The 17,909-nt window shown below is 38.5% G+C and overlaps 1 protein-coding gene across 4 annotated transcripts in view; it reads left to right on the top strand.

Annotated features, from left to right (window-relative positions):
- The window catches only part of LOC128878868 (probable nuclear hormone receptor HR38), a 99,359-nt gene that overhangs the window by 12,835 nt on the left and 68,615 nt on the right, over positions 1-17,909 (top strand). The window contains exon 1 of one of the 4 annotated variants that reach the window (XM_054127460.1): positions 1,141-1,505. The exons of the other annotated variants lie outside the window; for them this stretch is intronic. The gene's annotated coding sequence lies outside the window, so the exon portion shown is untranslated. Of the gene's footprint in view, positions 1-1,140; positions 1,506-17,909 lie in introns of those variants that run through there. 4 annotated transcript variants of the gene reach the window in all.

Below are 17,909 nucleotides of genomic sequence, written 5' to 3'. Positions count from 1 at the left end.
GATAATTAGAAGCTTCATAGAGTAATCACGACAAATGTTCCAAGTGACTCCGATCAATAAATACCGTGCCTAGGATTAGTTGAAACATCTACGTTCAAGTAATTAGTTTTATTTCTTAATTTTTAACTTCAACAGCAATTAACGTTATTAACCCATTCACTGGCAGGGAAATTTCAAGCGTTTTGCCTCGGGCGCCAAGATTTAATAGAGATGTGCAATCCAGGTTACTATTTACATAATAAAAAGTGGTATTAAATTTGACGTTGTAAAAAGAAAATTTGTGATCTTTTGCAATAATTTGTGACTCAAAAAGCTATAAACTTATCCCTCGAGTAATTGCAATCAATGTGAACTACGAGTTATCTCGTAGTTGGCAGTGGATGGGTTAATCCAAATAGTTGAACTTAGATGTGAATATATTATGACGCTTAACCGTTACATTCCTTATAGCAACATCAGAGCGTTAACGAAACAGTATACTCGATGGAACCACGGATAAGGAGAAAAATGCTACATAATGCCTTTCATCGGGAACATCTAAAAGTTGTGGCGATTTCCACGACCACAGGGGGTGTCGTCTTGTAACGAAATGGGAGTCAGCGCGCTATTAACAGGGAAGAATGATTTCCGTTCGCACGTCAGAATTCCGTGATTCGGTGAGTTGTTCGCTACGTAAACGCGTCTCGAAATTCACCTACGACTATAACCAGGAACGACTGCGTCACAGAGACGCAATCCGACGTGCGATTTGCATAGCCGAGTGTCTATTTAATCGATCAGAGCAGCCCTCCCGCGTTCCCTCGTCGATCGAAAGAATACACACAGACGCCCATAGACGGAAGGTGCGCGAGTGTTCCCTCGCGGTGCGCTGGGGTTCATTCAAACTTGACGCACGAGCGGATCGTTCCCGCGCGCAAACTCCGGGGTGTCGTCGCGACGCTGCCTGGCTCTGGCATTAACTCTGACGTCACCACGCCGCCCCCGTCCGTCATCGACCGACCGACGGCATCACGACGTCACGCGTACAGCCAAGGACGACGCTATTTCGGGCGTTATGCATTGCCGTCCTCGTCGCCGTCTTCGCTACCTCCTTTCGACGTTGCGGTCGCGATGGTCGTGGTCGTGGTCGTCGTTGGCGACGGGGGAGGCGCTGTCGATACCGTCGTCGGGAAACGTTCGTTTCAGTTACCGCCACGCGATTCCACGTTTCGGCGTCACCAAGCGCGGATAAGCGCGTCGTGTTGCGACACGCGGAATTTTCAACGCGAATTCGCGCGAAAGTGGGCCATTTCGGGTCTGACGCTCGAACGATGACGCGTTGAACGACGAACAGGACACCCCGCGAACCCCTGACGGTCGACGAAGTTTCAAGTGTTCCGCGAAAGTTTTCGAACGTTGCGATACCAAGTGAATGGAGTTTCCACGCGTCCCGTCGCTCCACTGACGCGCCCGATTTCTTTATGACGGACATACCGCGCCCGGATGCCCCGTTTGGTTGAAATGAGGTAACAGAGAGGCGTCTATCGATTCGCGGTCTATTTCGAACTCCCATTTTTCCTATCGATTCCCTAGAACGCTTCCGAGGGTATTGTTGGCATTGGGCGGCCGAGGCTTTCTGAAAATTCTACGTATAGCGCGGCGCAGAAATTTTCGAACGATTGGTTTTCCGAGTAGAATTGTGGGAGTAACTGGCGATTATGCTCAAACGAAAATGTATTATTATATTATTTGGGAAATTCAGATAATTTTGTTTCGGTAAATTTGATATCTTTAGAGCATGTTGGAATGGTATTTTCTTTTGACTACGCAATTTTATGGACGATTTTTAATAAATTAGGAGAAGTATTAAATTTAATTACATTTACTCTACTAATTTTTAATATTCACGGTATAATTTTAGTAATCGTCTCTACAGCTATTCATATACTCCTTTTTTTTATTACTTGCTATGCTTTACTCAGGTTCAAGAATACACCATCGAAGAGAATTGAAATCATTCATCGCATTCATTTCAAATCAGACTAATCAAATTACAATATTCTAACAAGTACCTACAATATTGAAATAATCCAATGTACTATACATCAAAGATTTTATTCAAATAATTTCCGAAATACAAACAGAAAAATTGTATGATTGCACCGAAGGGAGTTTCAAACGTTCCAAATATAATCTTTTAAGGGTTAATGGTCAACGATCAAATACAAAAGTACGATATTTTTGCTTCCACCCTCGTCGCTCTTTTCTACGGTAATACAAATCGATCAGATCCGATCAGTTACATTAACCCAGTTTACTACTGCGATTCACTGTTACTATATTTGCGAGACCATGCAATTTGTAGCACAGAAAATGAAATGTTTATTTTTGTGTTAAAGTTATATATTTAGATAAAGACTGTAATGCAGCTATTATCGAACTTTCTTCGTTAATTTTGGGATAATTGATATGCCCTATATTTTCTGTTCTTTTCTTATATTCTTAATATACTATTTTCTTACTATGCAATGAAAACTTTAAATAAATGGAATTAATTAAAGAAACGTTAAATTCAACTTAATCTTATTCAGAGTGTCAATTATATTGTAGTTATCGACTATGTTGTTAGTTTCATGAGGAAACTCTAATATATATGACGTTACCTTCCTGCTTCATTTTTTACCCCCTTGACATATTTTTCATCGTTAAATTCCTGAACATCGAATGGTTCATTTTTGTGTGGGGTTAACGAAGGATTAATTTATACGTCCGGTAAACAAATTGAAGAAGACATTTCCTATTTTTTTAAAACAAATAAATCATTCTCTACTTTCATCGTATCTCTTCATCTTGACATGCTTGATACACCGTTACCTATATTTTCAAGTTGAACTTATCGGTAGACTTCGGATGTTTATACAAATTCATATTTTCATAGATACAGAAAAAGAATTTAAGCTTAAGTAAAAGTTTGTCCTATCTTCTAGATGGTGTAACATATATATTATTGTTGATATTTTACATTCATTTGCATTTATGGACATTTTCATTGATTTCCCCGTATTTATACTTACCATAAATGCACAAAAATCCGCAGTCTACTCATCAGTCTGGGATTAAATTTTAAGGCAGTCGATATCGAACTTGTTTTTTTTATTCGCAGGAAAGAACGAAAATAATGGTTTTATTTAGCCAGCAGTTTCTATGAATAACTTCTCAAATTCTACGAGTAGCAAGCAAATTAGTTTATAAATCCTTATCACAGAACTTCTTTTCTTTTCTCTAAAAGAACGGTCTACCAAAGGTTTGAAAAACACCGAGTTACGTTATCGAGTTATGGTGTACAAAATGTGCTGGTTTGTATGTACGAAAAGTTTGCGCAAATAATAGCGCGGATCTCGAAGGTTTTCCGGTAACGCAAAGTCGATTTCCTCGAGGAACCGTGGACATTCTATTCGTATTCCGTTATGGCGTGATAAGGTCCTTAAAAGAAAAAGCGACCGTTCATTCACGAGGAGTGGCGCATTCCGGTCGCGACCTTGGAAGGCGGGCGTCACGTGGCGTCCGTAATTTTTGCGGAGGTGTCACGGGCGCGTCGTCGCGCAATTCGTTTCCGGGAAACGCCGACAGGGATCGAAACAGCGGAGAACAGCAAAGAGGAGGGCGAGTAGGTGACCATACTAACCACGAGTAGCGATGGGACTAATACCGTACCGACGACACCGAGCTTAGCTACACACAAAGCGTCAAGAGTATTAATACTTTGCTTACCAGTACCGTTGAATCTAACACGTTGATCGCCACGTCGCCCATATATGACAGTATTTCACCGAAGAACTATACAAATTAATTCTGATAGTTAAGCATCAACAGAAATGAATTCAAATGAAATGCATGAATTTTGATGAAGTTACAGAAATAAACACCACGATAAATGATTGCGTGTGGGGTCTCCAATAGTTTAAAGAATATTTAATCATAGCATACATTTTCAAGAACATTTGTCTGGCAGTCAGCTTTAGTTAGTTTAGAATAACTGTAGTATTATGCAAGTGCCGCGAATTGAATTTTTCTTCGAGGTAATAAGTCTCGAGTTAATGGCAATAGCACGAGCCCCGCTAAATTAATATCAAACATTGATTGTTTAGCGAAATTTCGATATGGTGACTGCACTTATTCTCGAACCGATGGGATTTTTTGAATGCTTAGTATTCATTTGTGTAACAATTCTTACTACCTAAAACTAATTCTAAACATCTAAACAATCTAAACATTCTAAACATCTTCAATTATTTCGATTTTCTCAAGCTAAGTTATTATTGGTTTTATGTATATTTTTCCATTTAAACATTGTTTAATATCAACAGGGAGTTTTTCTTGGGCTCTGATATTTGTACCAATTTGATATTCCAGCAAAATATGTTTAATAGATAATATGGAATTACAATTTTCACATCGCGGTTTGCCAGATTTGAATACTATGTACTAGTGGGTTAATTTAATGTGGCCTACCCTTAACCTTGTGAGTACAATTCGTTTGTTTCTTGAGAGGGAGAAAGCTGGGTTGTTTGACTATACAGTCAGTGTAAGAAGTATTTGTACAGCAACCAATTTAAAATAAATGATTCCTGTACGAATACTTATTACACTGACGGTATATGTAGTATCTCTTATTTCGTGCAGTTTAGTTTGGTTAGCTGATGTCCACTCCTGGTTCCATTTGTCAAGAACTTTTTCAAAAATATATTTTTGAACGTTCTCTACGGGCGTTGATATTTCCTCTTCATTGTCACTGGTTTCTATATTGGACTCTAGGTGTAATATATTTGTTACAGGATGGACCTTCATAAAAATCGCAATGTAATTGTAATTTTTATCTTCACTCTTACGATATAAATTTGCGATGTCCAGCTTCAGAATTTAATTATTTTCGTGAGTACTCGGTTTTAGAAACGTAAACGCGAATGTGTTAAGCCTTCAGTTTCGAAACGATGGAGTACTGGTTGATTGTCTCACGACGATTGGTAGTGTATGGATGATGGCGAACGAATGACTGTTACCGAAAGAAAGTCGGATGTCGAATGTTTCAAGTCACCATGTCCCTTTTAACACCCTTGACGCAGGATTTGAAAGAAGGCAGCTTTGACACCTAGTAGACCCAAGAAGTTCAAAGTTCACATTTCTTCTAGATGAGACCAAGCTCAAATGGTCCCATCTTATACATATTTTGTATTCTGTGATGTCACGGCTGCCAGTGAAATTATCTTGTATTTTTCACTTGAAATTTGAAAACTTCTCCAGTCCAACAATAGATGTCTAGTCGAAACAAGTTTATTCTTGTAGAAGTTACCAAACCAGTAGTTGTGCATATTCCTGCGTGAGTTTGTAACATGTTTCGAGCCCTATCATTTATTACAAATAGTTTTGTGCTTTCTTTTTTTCGCACAAGGAACTTCGCGACTTAGTACACACTTCCGCATTCGCCAACCGAATAAATGAATATTGAACGATAAAACTTGTTGCTGATCACTTCGCAAACTTAATACCGTTGGAATAAACCTTGATAGACGATTCAAGAAACTCATTTAAAGTGCGAGGTGTAAAATTTATAGATACCGTAACAGTTACTGGGACCTATGTGTCCTAGTTGCCAAAAATTGATTCGAATATTATTCATTTGTAGACATCAAGCCGAGACGCAATTTTTTTTCTCTGGAAGATAGAATAAATTCCAAGAGCATCTATGCCGAAGCTCGACACCTATTGTCCGAAATTTCGCCGCCTTATAGAACGTCCCAACGTGTACTCCAATATTGAGTTTGCTCGAATATCAAGGATGTGCACCGTGTCAATCACGTCGCTAGCCACGCTATTACCCTGCTCGTTGCTCGCGTAATAGTTGGCGTGGCAATGGTTAAATTTAACGAGCGAAGCTCAGGATTAGCGCGTCGCGACTGGGTTCCGCGTGACGTTGTAGCTAGGAAAATCGCGGAGAGACGCTATGAGCGGCAAAGGGGGACGTCGTAACCGGTGCCAAAACAGACTTGTGACGACGCATCGCGCGCGTGCTTTGACGCGAGCTTCTTGCAGAGCCATCGAAATGTAAATACCGGTCCGGTGCCAGTCTTTGGTGAATGACCGACCAGTGAAAAGAGGTCCCATCGATCGCACGGAACCAGTTGCAGGACCATGTATTTAAAGAAAAAGCTATCCTGAGCCAGTCCGAGTTGCTTTGACCTCTGAACGCTGCTTTCGTGACGTTTGATGGCTACAGGGACGTCAGACTGTGCTATGGCTCCGTGATCGATATATCGGGGAACGCGTTACTTGGGGCGGAAAGTATTTTGGAGTATGGCTGGATTTGGATCGGTTGATTAGGATTTCAGAAAAAGGAAGGAATTAGGTAATAGATATTATTAATGCTTGAGAGGCGAGTATTTGAGAAGCTTGCTAGTTTAAAAGAAAATATTTTTACGTATGGCTGGTTTTTAACTGATTGATTAGGAATGTTACTGCTGGCGAAGGAGTTGCTTGGGAGTGATGCTAATTAAGAATTAGGCATTTAAAAATATCATTGCTTTAAAGTTAAATGTTTGGTAAACTTGCTAGTTCGAAAGAAACCATTTAGATGCACAGCTGGTTTTGGGTTTGTTGTTTAGGAGTGCAATTGTTGACTAAGGAATTGCCAGTCGGAAAATAGGAATTTCGGATTGACTTGACGAATAATAGAAATTATTAATGCTTGAGAGGCGAGTATTTGAGAAGCTTGCTAGTTTAAAAGAAAATATTTCAACTAATTGCTGGTTTTTAACTGATTGATTAGGAGTGCAATTGTTGACTAAGGAGTCGCCAGTCGATGAGTGGTTCTTTTCTAACGGTGCTACATAAAAATAAAGCACTTGCAGAAAATAATACTGTTTCTGAACGAAGTATTCAGAAGTATTTTTACTTGAATATTCTGGTTTTGCTGCTTGCTGGGAATTAGGTGATGCCACGGTCCGAGGGTTGCGCGGACGCTTCTTAATAAATTCGTCACGAATTTGCGACGCGGCAGTTGATCGATCGGGGGCATTTGTAGGCGGGAGTTCTTCCTGCACTTTCTCGCCATAAATATAACGGCACTTGTGACCGCCTCGAAGTGAGTCTGTGTGATGTCATCGAGTAGAAATGCAAGAACTATCAAAGCAGGAGGAGGAAAGGTCGCGGCTGTGTCGGGACTGGTCGTCCGCGAATGCATCGTGCACGTGCTCGTATCGAAACTTTTTGCGTTTACGGCACGACGAACGGAAACAAAAATAGTGGTGCCGCCGCGAAGCGAACGACCAGCACGGAAACGTAAATTCCACAACGCAGACTACTCCCACGAATTTATCCGATTCCACGAAGTCTGGAGAATTTTCATCTTGGACTCGTCCTCGAAACGAGAGTATCGGTATACGCGGTAGCTAGTTGTTGCCACCGGCGGGGTTCTCTGTATCGATTCAACGCAGTAACCTGGTTGGCTTAACGAACGCACGTGTTAAATACTCTGCTTTGCAGAAAATTCTATACAACGTTTCGCTCTGCTAACGAAAAAATTCGACGACATTGGTCGTTACTACTGCGCGTCTGTCCGATACAGGGACATTCCCCTTGCTACGGAATCATTCTCCCATTTCACGATTAGATACTCACTGGGTGACCTATTTACCGAGTTGCAGTTCCAGTCCCGACGTTTCCTCGTCGAAAGTGGAAGACATTCGATTACGGTAGAAAGGATCAAGTCGATCTAACTACCTTCCGAGGTGCATAAGCGACACGTCATTTAATTTTTCATGCAGAAAAAAAGTTGCCGTCCTCTTGCCGTGACCTCGCCGGGGAATGCTCGGGACAGTTATTTGAAATGTTGTCGATTAGCCGCTGTCGATACCGCTGATAAATTTCTACTGCTATTCCATCGTGTCTACCACCGGTGATTTATAGTTTTTCTCCGTCGGTATAGAACGTTGCATCGGCGATGGTTTGAAAAGTTGACTCATTAACGTTCGCGACAGTGCATAGTAATCGCGCCTCTAATGTTATTCGTACACGTATGGAGCAACGGAATCGAAAAGTATATTTCTACGGAGCTAATGAGCCGCGCGAGCTCCGCGGAAGGAGTCAAGGACAGCAACGAACTTCCACGATACCCTCGATCGGAGCAATCTTCACTTAACGTTTCGCTCGGATTGGTACGAGTAATTTCGACGATAAAGAAAAGCTGGCAGTGTCGTTGCTGAGCGTTCTCGCCATTAGTTTAGAACGCATTCAATTTCCTCGAGTTTAATGGCTAGGATTTCTAGCCAAAAATTTTAAGATCACTGAAGGAGGATGTTGAAAGTTGTATCTTCTAAATCGTGACTCTCCTAGCATTAGTATCCTTCCACTCGTTCGTTAAATTTTTATTTCAGGAATTTCAGGATTTATAAGGACAATTTAAGCTGTAGCATAAACATTGTATATCCTGTTTGCTGCTCGACACTTTTATCCTTACAGTAAATCAATTATTAAATAATTTACCTCGATTTTTCCCTATACAGTCACTCCTATAAGTATTCATCATCTCTATATCTATTGAAGAAATTTGTTTAGATTAAATGGTAAGTTTGATATTTCTAAGTCTATGTTTGTATAAATATGTTGACATATATTTAAATTGATACATGTATAAGCTTATTCGTATACATATTTATAATGAAAAATTGATTTGGTAATATCAAAACAATTACTCAATTTAATCAAACTTCTTCAATAGACATAGAGGGTGCATTTATGAGATTGACTGTAAACATTGATATTCCAAATTCTACGATTTTCGAATATACTAGTTCCGAGATAAAAAGCGAAACAGGATACACAATCGTTCGCATAACGAACACGAAGAATCGTGTGCTCGGTTTCTTTTCAGTTCTCGACTGGCGGCAGCTCGAACCATCTTCAAATAAAAAAAAAAAACCCAAAGCCAGAAGTAAAAGTTTAGCAGATAGCAACACTTCTGCTCTGTTACGTTCAATAACAACCCAGAAATGAAAAGTTTCCGGCTTCCCGAAGCTTCAAACGTCTCGGGAACATACAAATCCTCGCGAATCCTCGAACGATCCGGATCGCGTTATCTCGAACGTCGATCAACCGAGTCGACGTACGAAATTCCCTTTGCTAAGACGCGCGGCTGTCTTCTGGCCGAGCATAAATATCTCGGGAAGACGTTGAAGGATCCTTTGAAGGATGACGAAACCGCGTCAAAGGCTGTCGGTCGAAACCTGGAAGCTCTTTGATGTCGCGGGGAAACAGTTTGCGGGTGTGTGGGCATCGGGGGTCACTCGGTTTTCCGCCCCTGAAACGGCCCGGGGTCGCGCGGGGGAGGACGCGTCCGATCGATGAACGGAACTGCGGTACAACAATGACGTCATCGACGACGTCGCAGTATGACGTCACGAGTTCAGGGGGAGTTGGGAGGCGACGGCTGGGATGGAGGTTGGGGGTCGGATGGGGGAGGAAAGCAGCTGTGCGAGGGGGCGGACTGTGGCAGTGGGAGGGCGAGGTTGCTCGACTGACTGTGTGTTGACGACCCACACGGAGGGTGCAAGTGTGATAGCTTCGTGTACGTGTGCACCTGAGTCTGTTTTACGGGGGCGAGCAAGGCCGCCGGTTAAAGAGGATAGACCAGCGCGGTATCGAGCGTTGAATTTTAACAGGTGGAAACTCGGGGATAGTTCCATCTCTACCTGTTCGTGATTTACGATTTTTGCCAATCCCAGCCAACGCGCTACCGCCACGATACTTTCAACATCGATATTCTCGTTTCTAGGATTCAAACTCCGATGACGAGGGTAAATTTAGCGTGCGCCACCGAGAGGGCGAAACTAGGTGACAGACGGCCTCTTAAAGTTGCCCTTGTTTCTCCGTCCAAGGGGTGTTTTTAAACAGGGTGTCGCCGATTTGATCTGCGTTCAATGAATCGGAATGTTGTTTCGCTGTAGGCGGTATTTATGTTCTCTACGGCCGAAATACTTACGTGCGGGGTGAAAACAATTTCCCGAGTTCTTGTTTTTCGTATGGTTTTCTATTTTAATGAGATCATTCGTCCGGTTACCTAATGCTTACGAGGATGCACGCGGAAAATTTCGACGTAGCGTTAGAATGTAATTTTATATGAAACTGTAAGCGATCAATTGAAACGCAAACATCTATCGTATACATGAATAGTCGTGGTTCACTGAGGAACTATGTTAAAGTTGATAATTTGTAAAGATTAATACCAATTATTATGTTATTAAGCGTTAAAAAAAGTTCAACGCTAGGTACGTATGCAGAACAACGTACTACACGAGTAGGGTTATCAAAGTTATATTCTTGAAAGTTTTTTAAACTTTAGCTGACTCTTATGTAACGACTCGGGGAAGGAAAACACGTGCCAGCAACGGCAGCCCTCTTTTCGCGTACGAAAACGACGAGGGGGATTTAAAAGTGTGTTATCTCTGACGTAGTCTCTGACGACAGCAAAAACTACAATATGCTTATTTAATTAGGAAGATACTGTACCATCTGTGTGATGCATGTATATTTAATACATTTAACAATACGGATGCAAATTGAACAATCTACACGAATTGGTCTAGAAATTCCTTGTCACATTTCCGATAAATTTCACTCCATTATTAACAATGAATGAAATGCATTGACATGTCGTGCTATTAATATACAGTGCAATCTCAACCGTTAGAATTAATTGGAGAACATGGATGTTCGGAGAAAGGAATTTTCGGATAATACAATATTTCTTGTTCCTTTCTGATGTTCATTTTTATATTTATATTTAATTCCACCTTGATCTATCGACTCTATTAGTAATGTAACATTAAAAGGAAAAACCATAACGTGAACGAATTCATCCTCTTCATTTAGAAGTAAACATAAAGGACGTGACAGAGCATTATCCAACTAATAAGAGAATCTTTTCTCACTTGCCACTTTCTACCTACCGTTCGTTTATTGCTGGAATGAAAAATTATTCAAACCACACGAGGAAATTATTTTTACCCATTAATAAATTCGATTCATGTCTATACGTAATTGGCAGGGCATTTATGTTAAGATGCTTCAAGCATCTAGGACTTTTGCTTTTATCATAATAGGTAATCCATGTCATCCGGTAGCATTAGCATAAGTTAGTGTTCGGATGATGGTGAGTCCGAACAACAGAGGGTTCGAATAAAAGAGAATTCGGGTAATGAGCATTCGGATAATAGTGGTTATATTGTAGCATGGCTACAAGAATGAAAAAAGTATTTTAACACACAAAATAAAACTAATCACATAAGCGTAGCAAAATATCTAATATTAATACAGTGAATACAATTTATTCGCTGACAAGGAAACATATTCAATGGGCACACGGCGATTTTGATCAAATTTATGTGGGAGATAGTTCACAAAGTAATATTTGACACGTATATTTTTGTATCGGCAATCGTCCATATTGAAGGGGTGGACACAGCTCTTAAAGTGGAGGGGTGAAAACCATGATTTTTTAAATAACTTGGAAACTAAAGGAGTTGGAACAACAATTTTTTGTTTAATGGTGCGATTTTGAATGGTGCGGTTTTGAATAATTTGTTCGTGTAGGAAAAAACTTTTTATTTATTTATTTAAGTAATTTATTTTTGAAAAAATATTTTTTTCATTAATTTATCTAACTAAATGTTGTTTTCCATTCATGAAAATTTATATACGTAAACTATAGGTTAAAATAAGGGGTATATATTTTTGGAAATTTTGTGTTTCACCATATAACAATAATTATACGTATTTGAGAATTTTTTGTGGACAAATGAAAAATTTTCCGGTAATAAATTTTTGGATATTTGAAAGAACGTTTCTCGATGCATGTGTCGCAATTTTTGTTTTTAAAAATATCTTAAGTTAACAAAGTTGCTGAGTTGTCATTGTTTATATCAGTATTCCACGGTAACACTTCGCCTCAGGGTTATACTTTCTAACCCTGAAGAACGTCCATTTTTCACGTAAAAGAAAAACTAGGCTTTACACAAAAGAAATTTTCGGATAGGGCTTGGATAATTTATTACGTTATTCAAAAATGCTTGTATTTTGAATTTCGAATAACTCAGCTCTAAGGTAGAGTGGTTATCATTAAATACTCATGTACAAAAACGTCAACGGTACAACTTTGTTAATTGAAGATATTTTTAAAAATAAAAATTACGACACATACACTAAGAAACGTTCTTTCAGATACCCTAAAACTTATTATCAGAAAATTGTCCGTTTGTCCCAAAAAAATTCATATAAATATGCTCCTTTGTCGAACCGTCCTCGGTAGGCTTCGGTCTGAAGCTCTTATAAATTAAAGAGGAGGAATTAAACGACGAATCTGACAAATTAAACGTTAAAACTAAAAAGGTTGAGAGACACTGGTCTAGCAACGTCTAACCGGGATCTACGAAACTTTACGTATACGTACACCTAATACTTGATAAATTCTAGTCAGCTAACTCCCTTTTTCGCTCGATCGGAAAATTATGAGAGGGGTTGGCAAATGAAAACTGCTGTAGAGACATGTTCGAGGAACAGTAAAAATCACTGGCAGAAACACACGTACGAGCTGTCTACCGCAGGAAAGTCGAAGTACGATCGTTGCAGTGGCTCGAGTCCGATTGTTTCACAACAGATCTCGCGCTGGCTTGGTCGCCAGTGTCGATGCGGTTTATCAGATGTGTTGTCGTTCTGTTTTCCAGCTCGTGATCCGCGCTCGAGCGCGTATGTCTGCCCGCTTGATTTGCCCCAGCGACTTTGATCAGATAAATTTCGTGGAATCGCGCGCAACGTGCCCCCAATTTATCGTCCGCGCGCGTTTTCTGCTTTTCTGCCGTTTCGCCTACCGCGCAACACGTCCGGAGCGTAATCTTTCCCGCGAATCAGCGAGCTGCTGCTTTCCGCGGCTTGAACTTGTTCGACACTGCTAAATTAGCATTTCTGCCGACGAGAATGGGAAGCAATATATAGAAACAAAAGTACGAAAATATACTTTTATTAATAAATTTCGCTAAAATATAGGAAAGCAGTCTTTTTAAAAAATTCATTAAAATGTAAAATAAATAAATTATCCCCATGGTTTTGTTTTTGTGCGTTAAAAAAAAACACGTCTTATAGGACGACGAACACCACGTATCAAAAGATTTTACGTACATTCTTGGTTCGTCACTGTCAACTTAAAGAAATTGTGCGTTAAAAAAAACACGTCTTATAGGACGACGAACACCACGTATCAAAAGATTTTACGTACATTCTTGGTTCGTCACTGTCAACTTAAAGAAATCGTTAAAAAACATGTCAATTTTCTTAGATTTGTCAGGCGCACCGAGGTTAAGTCGAGTCGTCAATAATAATTCAGCGTAAATGTAAAGGTAGGGATAATTGGATATAATCGGACCCGTTTTCCTTGATGGGAGATTAACAGGTTAATCCTGTGTCATTTCCTTGAGTAATCGATTGGATGAATTATTGGAAGAAGTTTCATTAGATGTTATGTACGGTGCGTGTGGCTTTATGCATGACGATGCACCGACACATTTCAGTCGAGTAGTCAGAAAATTCTTAAACGAACGTTTTCATAACAAATACATGGTTCCTGCAAGACCTATGACACGATCTATCGCTTCATTCACAGATTTCATACTTCTAAAAGAAGTATCTCCAAGATAACTTTGATATCTTTATTTTGATATCTTAGATTACAACAAAGTTAACAGGATTTTTCAAAAATAGTCACAGAACCATTTTTAACACATATATACAGTCCATAAGTACACAGTTCCATAATTATGCGAACCTTCTATGTCTATAGAAGAAATTTGTCTAATTGTAAATTAAATGATAGGCTTGATGTTTCCAAATAAATGTTTGTATGTACAAATTTACTAAAACTATCATTTACATCATCGTTCATCGATCATTCATCAAAACTATCAAAGACTGCTTTCTTATATTTTAGAGAAATTTATTAATAAAACTATCAAAACTATCATTTAATTTAGACAATTTTTGCAATAAACATAGAGGGTGCGAATATTTATGGGACTGAATGTATATATATATATAATGAAACACTTATTTTTCTAGTCTTTAATCACTTGAGAGACGAACTACTTTGTTGAAAATAAACAAATATTCAAGTTAATAATTACCTGTAACATCTATCAATCGCGTGATAATGTTGTTGTATTATGTCATTGGAAAATTGAATTGTAAATACTTGTTTACACTTGTGCTTCGTTTAAGTCGAAATGGTTAAATATCTCGTGAGAAGATAAAGTTATCAAAAAATATTTGCACAAACATTATTTGGTTTAAAGGGACAAATTATATAAAGTAAATAATTCCTTTGTAATTGAAGTGGTTGGAGTGATTTAACAATCAAATTCATTTTTTTGAGTTTGTTTGAGACCAGTTGGTCGAACAAAGATAGAAGAAACTCCAATTAAGGGCTCTATATTACAATAAATGATCTAGTATTATAGGTTGATGAATTTGTCTAAATAAATGTTATCACGTTACGAATAAAAATATATAAGATTGTATTAAAAAAAATTAATTTGTTTGTTACATTTTCCCCACTACTTTAATAACAAGACAATTATTTACTCTATACAATTTGTCCCTTTGAACCAGATAACTTATATCAAAACAACTCTTTGATAGCTCTACTGCCTCATGAGATAGTTAGCCATTCCGATTTAAACGAAATATCCTACATGAAAGAACCCAGAAACTAAACGTACAGATATGTGCCGGTACCCCACAAGATGTTAAAGTGCTTACAAATATTGTGTAAAAAAAACCGGACTTGCATCGACTCCCTCGGAATTAATTCTCAAAAAAGTCTCGGAGCAATCGAACCGCCTAATCCGCCGAAACTGTCCCACGCGACTAGGAAGGTTAAGAGCCACCCTGAAATGTCAAAATCCTCCATAAGTCCAAGGTCCATTCAGACCATCGCTCTCGATGGTAACGAGTGAAATTATCTCGTCGAAAGCTAGAGCTTCGCTGCGGGTACCGTCGGTATAGAGAAAGAGAAGAGCGAGGCTAAAATACTCTTACAACCCGCAATTTCACGGCGTTCGCGAACGTAACGCAACAATTTGCAAACATTAACGTTAACGATGAATATTCCTTGGGATAGTCCCGCGGCAACCAAAGTGCCAAGGTGGCTTGCAGCAGGTTGCAGCAGCGAACACTCGTCGCGGATTCTCGTCTTCGTCGCGCGCGATGGAAATCCGCTTCGTCGAGTGAGGGAGAGGCACGAAATGGCTTTACGAGCTCGACGGCCTTGAGGCCTCGAGGCCCAACGGGGTCTCGATCCGTCCTGAGTCGGTCACAGTCGTTCGGTATGCGGACCTCGATCTAAGCGGCTAAATCACTCTTTCTGTTCGCTGGCTGCACGCTACGCCGCTCGTGTACGAACGAATCCTCTTACCGGTGTCTTCGCGGCATCCTCGTGAACACTTCGTCCCAGGAATTATATTTTATCCTTCGAGAACGAATTTGTCCAGGGGTTATACGCTTATGAATTAAGAAGGTGTTCTGGTTTGCACGATTGAAAAATAGAATATTGAAACAAGACTTTTCTGTAACATTAACCCTACAGTACACCCGAACCCTGATTTTTCAAATCGGAGCAAACACGAGTAACAGTCTACTGCAAAAATTCTGATGGCAACGGTCAGATTTGGCGCAAAATGAATTATCTTCAATGGTGCCGTGACTTTTTTTATAACTTAGACGTCTTGTTTCTGTTGGGAATAGTCTATAAGTTGTTGCTTATGCTGTTGCGTAATAAAATATCAAAGAAAAATGCGCTTGCTGCATATGTGGATTAATGCGCACTGTAGGGTTAAGAAATGTAAAACTCTGTGTTTGTATTTCTTTCATTGACAATTACTCTACACTAAATATTTCGACATTGGCTTCAACGATGCGTTTTCTTCTAAATTACGTATGAATTCTTAAATAAAACAATATTCTGCAAAAACTGACGTTGAGCCTTTTGCAAAATATTGAATGCTGACGAAATGGTGTCACTTTGAATGTATAGTCGGTATTTCGCGCTTTTTTCTTCTACTTCATGGTCTGTAAAAAACAATAAATTGAGGAATTTCGAAGAATTAAGCATACTTTACGAATTATCTATAAAATAGAGGACAATTCTAATGTTCCTTCTATCAAGAATACTTTTTCGAAAGAGTATGCACAGTATTTTGCATCAACTTCATAAAATTAATTTATTGATTTATATTAACGTTAAAATAGGTCCTGTTGATGTTGATATCTTCATGTTTGTTAAGATATTTTGAAGACGCTTCATTTAAAACAAAAAAATTCAAATAGTTTATTTATCTTATGGCTGTGTATATCTTGTGAAGCAAAATAAACTTCAATTTCCTTTTTTAATACTCAAATTCCCAAATGTTTGATTTTTGTTGACCATTTTACGCCAAAAATAAATTATAATGGTTTCAATGTTTAAAGATGGACGTGGGTCATAGGATAGCCATTGGTATGCTGAATAACATATTAAAATTTCAGAAAGATGGGTTCAATAGATTTATTTTTATCTTGATAAAGAAATGAAAAATTGATGTGTAAAGTGTTTCTCTTCGTACGGAATAAATATGATCAGCTCGCTACAATTCATTTAAAATCGAATCATTTTTTCAATTTGTTTAGCCATATTTCATTCACCATGCTGAATTTTTAAATTTTTCGTTCAGATTTGGAATCAAGCTCTCCAAAAAGTATTGTATATTATGTTTCATGGGAATCGTTCGAAAAGAACAATGGTTGAAAATGTCTAGGAATAAATGATTTAGGAATAATTTACCTCTTGATAAGGGTAACTGTCGACAAGAACATTATCCATACAGTAAGTTATGAAGTAAATAGCGTTTACATCAAGTTCTATTCAACAGAATGTTATTGATTTTAATGTAAAATATTTAATATTTTCTTTTATTTATGTTATTACAAAAAATGCAGTTTTGATGAAAAATAAGTTATACAATTTTTGTAACTATAATAAATACAATTTTACATCTTTTTGTGCAATGTTTAATTTCATATTTTTGTATGTTTTTAAACCAATTTTTGAACTATATTCTTTCATATGTGTATATACATATTGTACGTATTATTAGCTAATCAATAAATCATCACAATATATTTACATATCTTTATTTTATATTTTTTTTGGGTCACGAAAATAATCACAATCATAAATGGGATCGCGAATAAAAAAAGTTTAAGAAGCCCTGCTCTAGACGTATGCAACGATATACGAAAACATTCTCTGTGAGAATATTTTCTCATAGCACTGAGAACCTTGAAACTTGAAACTAAAAGTGACAAAATATGAAACAATATGTCAAAATATAATATAAACACAAACTGAAAATGATAAAAATAAAACTTATAAAATGAACAAAGAACTGAATATACTTAAGTAAACATAAGAACTCGTAGATAAAACTGTATTCCGATCAGGATCGGTCGCTTTAACGAACGAAATCTAGAATATAAACTCACAGTTAGCAGCACACGACGAACTGTTGCTTTCACGAGCAATAAATATAATTACTTCGACGTTGTAGAATTTGTTTCGTATTGAATTCTCGATCTGGCACGACGTGCAATAGAGGGTTAATTTCCACGCTAGTGGATTCTTGGATCTTCGGCGTGTGATCTCTGCTGGCTCGTCGACGTCGCGCTCCCACGCGTAAATTGGCGCTCGGGTCGTTAATTACTCGTCGATGCGTTGGAGGGCAAATCTACGACGCTAAATGGCAAAATAATGTTACGTGATCGTGGGATGTCCGGGCTTCGGTTTCTGAATTACAAGT

The sequence above is a fragment of the Hylaeus volcanicus genome, chromosome 6 (genome assembly GCF_026283585.1).
Source record: "Hylaeus volcanicus isolate JK05 chromosome 6, UHH_iyHylVolc1.0_haploid, whole genome shotgun sequence".
In the NCBI taxonomy this organism is placed as follows: domain Eukaryota; kingdom Metazoa; phylum Arthropoda; class Insecta; order Hymenoptera; family Colletidae; genus Hylaeus; species Hylaeus volcanicus.
The sequence above is the reverse complement of the archived record's forward strand: the minus strand, read 5'-3'. Positions and strand labels throughout refer to the sequence as shown.